This window comes from Balaenoptera musculus, chromosome 1 (assembly GCF_009873245.2).
Source record: "Balaenoptera musculus isolate JJ_BM4_2016_0621 chromosome 1, mBalMus1.pri.v3, whole genome shotgun sequence".
Taxonomy (NCBI): domain Eukaryota; kingdom Metazoa; phylum Chordata; class Mammalia; order Artiodactyla; family Balaenopteridae; genus Balaenoptera; species Balaenoptera musculus.
The window spans coordinates 54,546,156-54,554,614 of NC_045785.1; positions in this window are offsets into that span (position 1 = coordinate 54,546,156).

The window sequence follows — 8,459 nt, forward strand, 5'->3', positions numbered from 1 at the left end:
AAATTGATACAGCCACTATGGAGAAAAGTATGGAGGTTCCTTAAAAAACTAGAAATAGAACTACCATACGACCCAGCAATCCTACTACTGGGCATATACCCTGAGAGAACCATAATTCAAAAAGAGTCATGTACCAAAATGTTCATTGCAGCTCTATTTACAATAGCCAGGGCATGGAAGCAACCTAAGTGTCCATCGACAGATGAATGGATAAAGAAGATGTGGCCCATATATACAATGGAATATTACTCAGCCATAAAAAGAAATGAAATTGAGTTATTTGTAGTGAGGTGGATGGACCTAGAATCTGTCATACAGAGTGAAGTAAGTCAGAAAGAGAAAAACAAATACTGTATGCTAACACATATATATGGAATCTAAAAAAAAAAAAAAAGGTTATGAAGAACCTAGGTGCAGGACAGGAATAATGACGCAGACGTAGAGAATGGACTTGAGGACACGGGGAGGGGGAAGGGTAAGCTGGGACGAAGTGAGAGAGTGGCATGGACATATATACACTACCAAATGTAAAATAGATAGCTAGTGGGAAGCAGCCGCATAGCACAGGAAGACCAGCTCAGTGCTTTGTGACCACCTAGTGGGGTGGGATAGGGAGGGTGGGAGGGAGGGAGACACAAGAGAGAAGAGATATGGGAACATATGTATAACTGATTCACTTTGTTATACAGCAGAAACTAACACACCATTGTAAAGCAATTATACTCCAATAAAGATGTTTAAAAAAAATACAAAAAAAAAAAAAAGAAAAGAGTGAATGAAATCTGTTTGTTGCATGACAGAGTGTTTCCTTATGCTGTGACCTCCCCAACCTATGAGGTATGATTAGCTTCATTTTACAGGTGACCAGTGAGTTGACCAACTTTTGCAGCTAGTGACTGGCTAGCCAAGAACTCTTTCCTAAAGCTTTAGAGGCTGAAGGGGAGAAGCACCCAGGACAGAGGGTCGGGGGGTGGGGGATGCTGGCAGGAGATGGGAGATACGTATCATGGTCACTTTGAATAAAACTAGATTTACATGTTCAAAAGTATTTTATCTCCCATTGCTACAAAAGTTAATTGGGGGTGTAGCTGGAGGAAGGTTCTACCAACTTAGCCTGAATCCAAAAGGAGTTATTTTTCTTTAAGGAGTAGACTCAACAAAGGCAGGCCCAAGCCCCAAAGCCCCCCTTCAAGCAGGTTCTCGGAAGGGCAGTCATGATGGGACTAGGTGGGCAGACTGGCCCTGGGCCTCGCACTGGACGGGCACACAGCATGTACTTCTGGGAGGCCGAGAGGCTCTTCTCCATTCTTATTATCAGAGGCAAGAAGCAGTCCCACAAACTTGGCGTGTCATTATCTAAGAGAAGTGAGGTCACTGCCGGCAAGAGTATGTCTCATGTCTGCTTGTCATGTGGGAATTTTTGAGGGCTTTGGTTTGGTTTTTACCAAATGTGAAAGCTCTACCTAGATCCATTAAGTTGGATTTGTGGATGTGGGGTAATAACTATTTTCCCAAAGGCACGTCTTTCGTGATTCAGAGTGCCACTCTCCAGTCGACGGAAAGGCTAGTCAAGAGTAGCAGTCGTTTGCTTTTCATGACGGTGGTGTTTCATAAACACTCTGTCTCGTAAAAGCTCAGTCTCTATTGGTTTCTGACTTCATTTTTGTACTGTGATAGGAAGGCTCTTATTATCCCAGATAAAGGAATGGAAACTTTGAGAGTTTTCCTGTCCTGTGCAGATTCTCATAAGATGAAGGAAAAAGCAGACCCGCCACCAGCACCCACCCTTGGTGTTTGGGATGCTTCTTCTGGTTTACCATTGCTGTGTAACAAAGCACCCCAAATCTAGTGGTGTTTTAAACTTTTGCATGATATTTTTATGCTCACAGATTCTGTGGGTCAGGAAGGCAGACACAGAGGAGATAGCTTGTCTCTGCTCCACGAAGTCTGAGCCCTTACCTGGGAAGGCCAGAACAACTGGGAATGACTCAAAGGCCAGGGGCAGGAATCATCTGGAGCCTCTCAGACTTGAAAGCTGGGTTCAGCTGGGAATGTCGACAGCTTGGCCTGCACATGATCTCTCTGTGTAGCTTGCTTTTCTTACAGCACGGTGCTGGCTTCCCAGAGGAAGCTTCCCAAGAGCAGGTGTCCCAAGAGAGCCAGGCAGAAGCTGGGATTCCTTTCCTACCTAGCTTCGGGAGTCAGGCAGCCTCACTTCTGCTATATCCAACTGGTTATGACCCACTCAGGCCAGCCAAGATTGAAGGGACGGGGCATTACACTCTACCTCTTGGAGGAATGGCAAGGTCACATTGCAGAAGAGCACGTGAGCTGGAAGCTCTGTAGCCATCTTATGGAAAACACAATCGGTCACAATACTCGAATATTCCACTCCCCTCCCCCCACTAAATATACCATTCTGAGTCAGGTGGGCAGGAGAATGAATTTAATCTTGAAATTATTTTCATCAGGAGCATCCATTTGTCAACTTTCTAAGTATAGACATGTGCTATTATTTCACATTCCCATGCCCATGACAGACATAACTAATCAATTGCAGCACTATTTCTACTAAGTCCAGATAGGGCCCCAGACACCTCAATACAATGCACTGGACAAGAAATATTAATCAATGGTAGTGGGAATGTCAATGAAAACTTATTTGCTACTTCTGAGGAATATTCCTACTTTCTTTCACAAATGTTTAATTAACATTTGTGGGTGTGAAAGCCTATTTGAAAATAGACCAGCCAATCTGTAAATTGATAAAAAAATATGTGCCCAATATACAGAAAATTAGTAGTTACTATTAAATGAGATAAATCACAATTGATTTCAGAAATAGTACAAAACATATTAATAAAATAGTTGTACAGATATTTTTAAACTCAGAAGTGAATTAAAGATTGATTTCAGTAGTTTAAGTTCATGGCCCCAGCTTTTTTCTACACTTTGGCTTTTTCCATCTGCCACTTTGCAGCCTCGCCTGTAACAGTCCCCCGTGTCTGACTTCATGATTCCTGAAGCTGTACAGCACTTTTCAAAGCACTCAACTTGCATTCTTTAATTTAATCTTCACAACAGTGCTGTCAAATAGGTAGATTTGCAGTAAATATGACATTTTGCAATCAGATTATTTGCCCCAAATCATACAAGTCACTACTACTACTAATATGTATTGATCACCTTTTTGGTACCAGATACCATTTAATCACTTTATATACACCATGTCATTGAATCTTTATCGTAACCCTAAAGGTGGGTATTATTAGTTCCATTTTACAGATGAGGAAATGGAGGCCAAGAGATTAAGTAATTTGCCTGAGGTTAAAGTTAGCCAGTGGTGGAACAGAGATTTAAACCAGAGTTGATCAGATTATGAGAGTCAAGTAAAACCTAGAATAAGAAACAAGGCCTCAGTTACTTCTTTGGGAAATAAAATTTTATTCAGATCTAATTTTTTAAATGATGATTTTAGCAAGACAAACTGATGATAAAATTTGATGTATAATTTGATAATATGTTTCTGACAGATGGGGGGTGGTGGTAGGGAGATATTTACACAACTGATACTTGGGGAGAAGTCAAGCCTAGTCTGAATAGAAGCCCAAGTTCAGGGGTCCCAAGTGTTATCAGGAGAGAGCCCCTTGCAATGTGGCTGATTACAGAAGGCAGGAAAGACCTGGGGGTCTGCCGCGTCTGTGCAGTCTCCCTGAACCAGTCTAGCCTGGTGGTTGTGCTAGAGAAGTGCTTGGCATCATAAGAGCAGTTCCTCTCAGGGCCCCTAAGTTCATGTTTATGCTCCCACCTCCATGCTCAAGGCAGATTTATGTCCTATTATATAGCAATTTCCAGCAAATGAAGGGCTGCCTTCAAAATGTCTTTTTGGGGGGTGGGTGGGGAGGGGACCTCTGACCACAGTGGCTGGGGTTCCCACTCTAGTGCCCACTATGATCTCTCACCCAGACTGGGACCACAGTGAGCGTTTATGGGATAATGACGTTTACCACCATCACTCCTGCCCTACAGTGAAAGAATGTCCTGACTTCCAGAGAAAGGGAACGATGTTCACCCCAGCTGCTCTTCCCCAGCCTCCCTTTCCAGTTTTATCTCCAATCGCAATCCGACTTCTCCACCCTCCACCCTCACAGTTCCCCAAATACCTCATAGTTTTCCACACTGGTCTGACTTTGCATGTGCTGTTACATCTGTTGGAAAAATGTTCCTTGTTGTGCTAGTGTCATACTGTCTGCTCCACCCAATTCCCCTTCTAAGGGGAACTAGCTTCTGCTGGGGAGGAGGCTATGGCCATGCCTTGAACGTGAGCCACCCTCAGATTTCCTGGCCACAGCTGATTAGACCAGGGGTGAGCACCTGACTCAAGGGCAGCCAATCCACTGGCCTGTCAACAGCTTATCACCTCTGACCTACGGCTTGGTTCCAAAGGATGAGCTGGAATGATCAGGCTTTCTCTTGGGAATCTGAGGTAAGACAAGAACTAATTTGCTCGATCTACCTAGCCAGGAGTAAGACAGACCCTCTCCTTCAGATGAACACAACACTTCATACTCCTTACAATAGTCTCTGAAGGAGAAAAATGATGTCTTGCATTGTATCCACAGGGTCTAGTTCAATGTCTGGCCCATTGTAGGGGCTCAGTAAATGTGTAGTGAGTCCATAAACTCACATGGGCAAGAAAAATTCACATTTCTTATTATCTCAAGGCAATTTAAATCTGGCTCTGACCCCCATTCCACTAGGCTGTCAGGATTTTCTTTTTTTTTAATTGGACACTTTATGTTACTCAGGTAATGCTCACAGCAATAGAAGAGTTTTATTCCCATTTTCTACATGAAAAAGCACAGTGCTAATAAGTGACAGGTCTCAGATAAAACACAGTCAAGTCCTCAATCTTAATCAGATTTCATCTTTTTAAAAAAAAATTTTATTGAAGTATAGTTCATTTACAATGTTGTGTTAACTTCTGCTATAAAGCAAAGTGATTCAGTTATACATATATGTACATTATTTTTCATATTCTTTTCCATTATGGTTTGTCACAGGATATTGAATATAGTTCCCTGTGCTATACAGTAGGACCTTGTTGTATATCCATCCTATTTATAATAGTTTGCATCAGATTTCGTCTTAGCCAGTATTGCTACTCACCAATGAATGAATGAATAAGATGCTCTGACTTACAGCTCCTTTCCACCATTAGTTGGTCCCTCTTTTTTTCATGTTTCTTCAGCATTTATTTCATTCATATTTAATTTATTCACATCCTTTGCAGAGAAATTCCCATAGTGTAATAATCAGAGCTAACAGTGAGTACTTGGCCGTATGCCAGGTACCGTTCCAGGGAATGTGGAGAAAAAGTTGATTAAATATGGCTGAAAATTATTTGTCTTGAAATATTAATTCAAATTGCTGTTGGTTCAAGAAGGGATTCTTTTTTAATGCCCAGATGCTTTCCTCTTGAAAATTTGAACTTTAGAGTAAAAAGTTTCAGATCCTCGAGTCAAGCCCTTGTTTGCTTTCCTTTGGAAAAGCTTAAGTCATGGAATGGTATAGGTTCCAAATACTCTGGAAGTTTTCTGCAGATCATGTGATGTGTGATGTGACAAAACCCAAGCAGTATGTTTATAAAAGTTTATTTTTTATTTAATTAATTTATTTAATGGATCTTACTCTTGTCTGGTTGGCAATTTGGAATTATTGAGTGATCCTATAAATTAAAATAACACTGGTAAAGTCAGCGTGGTGAGTGAGCTGTTTTCCCCAGTATTCCACCAGATGGTGATTATTATCCCCATTTTACTGATGAGTAAACTGAGGCCCAGAGACGTTGTGTAACTTGTCCAAGGTCCAGTAGCTATAAGTAACAAGCAGTTAGACTCTAGAGCCCTTTTAAAAAATTGTTATAGCTCACATACATGAAATTCTCCCTTTTAAAGTGTACATTGGTTTCTGTGTATTCACAAGGTTGTGCAGGTTGTGTAACCATCACCACTATTCAATTCCAAAACATCTTCTTTGCCCCTAAAAAAACTGGTACCCACTAGAGCCACTCCCAATTCTCCCCTCCCTTCAGCCCCTGGCAAACACAAATCTACTTTCTGTTTCTATGGATTTGCCCAATCTGGACATTTCATATACATGGAATTGTATAATATATGGCCTTTTGTGTCTGTAGAGCTCTTATTTTAACACAAAGCAAATGCCCCTAAACTATGAATTCCTCCAGTGTGAAGACTTTCTGTTCATTTTTGTCTTCACAATGCCCTGAATCCACTGTGATGATTAAATGAATGACTGAATGTGCAAATGAATTATGAAATAAATATATGTAGACACTAAATAAGCTCGGAGTCTGACGTTTGCTGAGTGCCCACTATGGACCTCCAGGGTGCTACGTGCTTTGCAAAAGTGACCTCACTTCACCTTCATAACACCCCCATGAGATGATTACTGTAACATGCCCATTTTACATATGGAAGACAAGGAGGTTAAAAAACTTGCTGCAAGTCCAAGACAGTGGGTGGTGGAGCCAGACTGCACTCGTGTCCTCAGTCTCTGAGTCTGCACTTCTAAATTGTATGCAAAGGAAAGTCCTTTAGAGATAGAGTCTAACCTCCTCTGTCTGCAGCAAGAAAATGGAGATCCATAATGCATTTACAGCAAGTCCCCTACATACAAACCTTCAAGTTGTGAACTTTCAAAGATGTGAACGTGTGTTCGCATGTCCAATCACATAAGCTGTGAATGAAATTGCAGCTTGTCCTCTGTCTCCTATTGCTGACGATCCTTCAGCTCTACCATCTCCCACCTCCTCTCCCGCCTCCAGTCAGTAACTCTTCTTGCCTGTTCACTCAATGCTAGCCCCTGGATGCCGGCTGTTGTACTGTACTACTGTACTTCTCAGGGTACTGTACTGTAAGATTAAAAATGTTTTCTTTATTTTCTGTGTTTGTTTGATGTTTATGTATTATTTGTGTGAAAAGTACTATAAACCTATTACAGTACAGTACTATATAGTCGATTGTGTTAGTTGGGTACCTAGGCTAATTATGTTGGACTTAAGAACAAATTGCACTTACAAACGCGCTCTCAGAACAGAACTCGTTTGTATGTAGGGCACCTGACATTCCTGGAGCCCATGCAGTGTGCCAGCCACCGCATTACATTGCAGACCACGTGCTAGTCAAGAACAAAGGTAATTAAACCAACTAATTCCCTGCAACGGGCACTAGGTAGAGGTATATGTGCATGGAGGGCTGCGGGAATGGTGGGTCCAAGGTGCCTGCGCAGGGCGCACACCCCAGGGCCTGAGCCGGCTTCTACCCAGTGCTGTTAGCAAAGCACATCCCCGTGCGTGAGCTCCTGGGGCCCATTGTCACCCTCCTCCACACCTTGAGGGCTGCCTGGGAAGGGTGCCTGGGTGTGCTTATTCTCCTGGCCTGTCTGGGCTGTCAAGGCCCTTGTCTCTCAGGGCAGCAGGTGGGCGGGCCTTTCCTCCTCACTGCAGGGCCGCAGGGCGGGGTGCAGCTGGCAGCCCACTCCCTTAGTGTTTCTGGCCCGCTGGTGGTTTTTCTCTTCTCACAAAGACTGCGGTGTTGGATCTGTTTTTTCCGAGTCAGATAGTTATTTGGTTTCCACCTCAGAGCTCCGTGCCAGTGTTCTGTGTTACCAGCCTCGCTGCCACAGGCCATGGCGTGGGAAGGAATGCAGGTTCTGGAGCACCGTCTGGGCACTCCTCAGTTGGGGGGCGGAGTCAGGAGACACTCCCACACCCACCGTCTGACTCGGGCCTGGTCAGCAAGAGGGCAAAGGGGCTCTGTGTCAGGAGGAGCCCGGGCCACACCACCTCCACGAGATGCCACAGACTGGGATGAAGACCAACCCAGAGCCTGCCCTGGTTCATTTCTCCTTTTCTCCTGCTCCCTCGGTCTTGGTCCAGCAAGCAGGGTCAGGACAAACTGAGAGGGGCGTACTGTACATGGTGTCATGCCAGTGTGTAAGATCTCAAAGCCAGGCTGGGCCTAAGAGGTGGAGAAAAACTGTCACTGGGGGCAGCCAGGGGCTTCATAACTAAAGGAAAGCCCAGACTAGGTTGAGAAGAAGACAGAAGTTCCAAGCCAGAGAAATGATGCAAATATCAGGGCTATAGTGGGTTCAGTTCAGCCATAGGCAGGAAGACGAATCATGAGGACAGACCCTAGGAAGGTCAGAAGCAGATTGGGAAGCGGTCAGGAGGCTCCAGTGGGCACTGACCAGCTAACGGTCCATGTGGTCATCACAGGGGAAAAAAGATGGCTGAAAACCTCAGTGGGATTGTGAGCACACGTTCAGTGGAATTTCTCTGGGTGCATCCTAGATTGAGGGTCTCTAGAGAAATGTGTGTTTGTTTCTTCCAGGTACCCCACAGGGTTTGACTTGTTTGGAATCCCTTTAAAGTT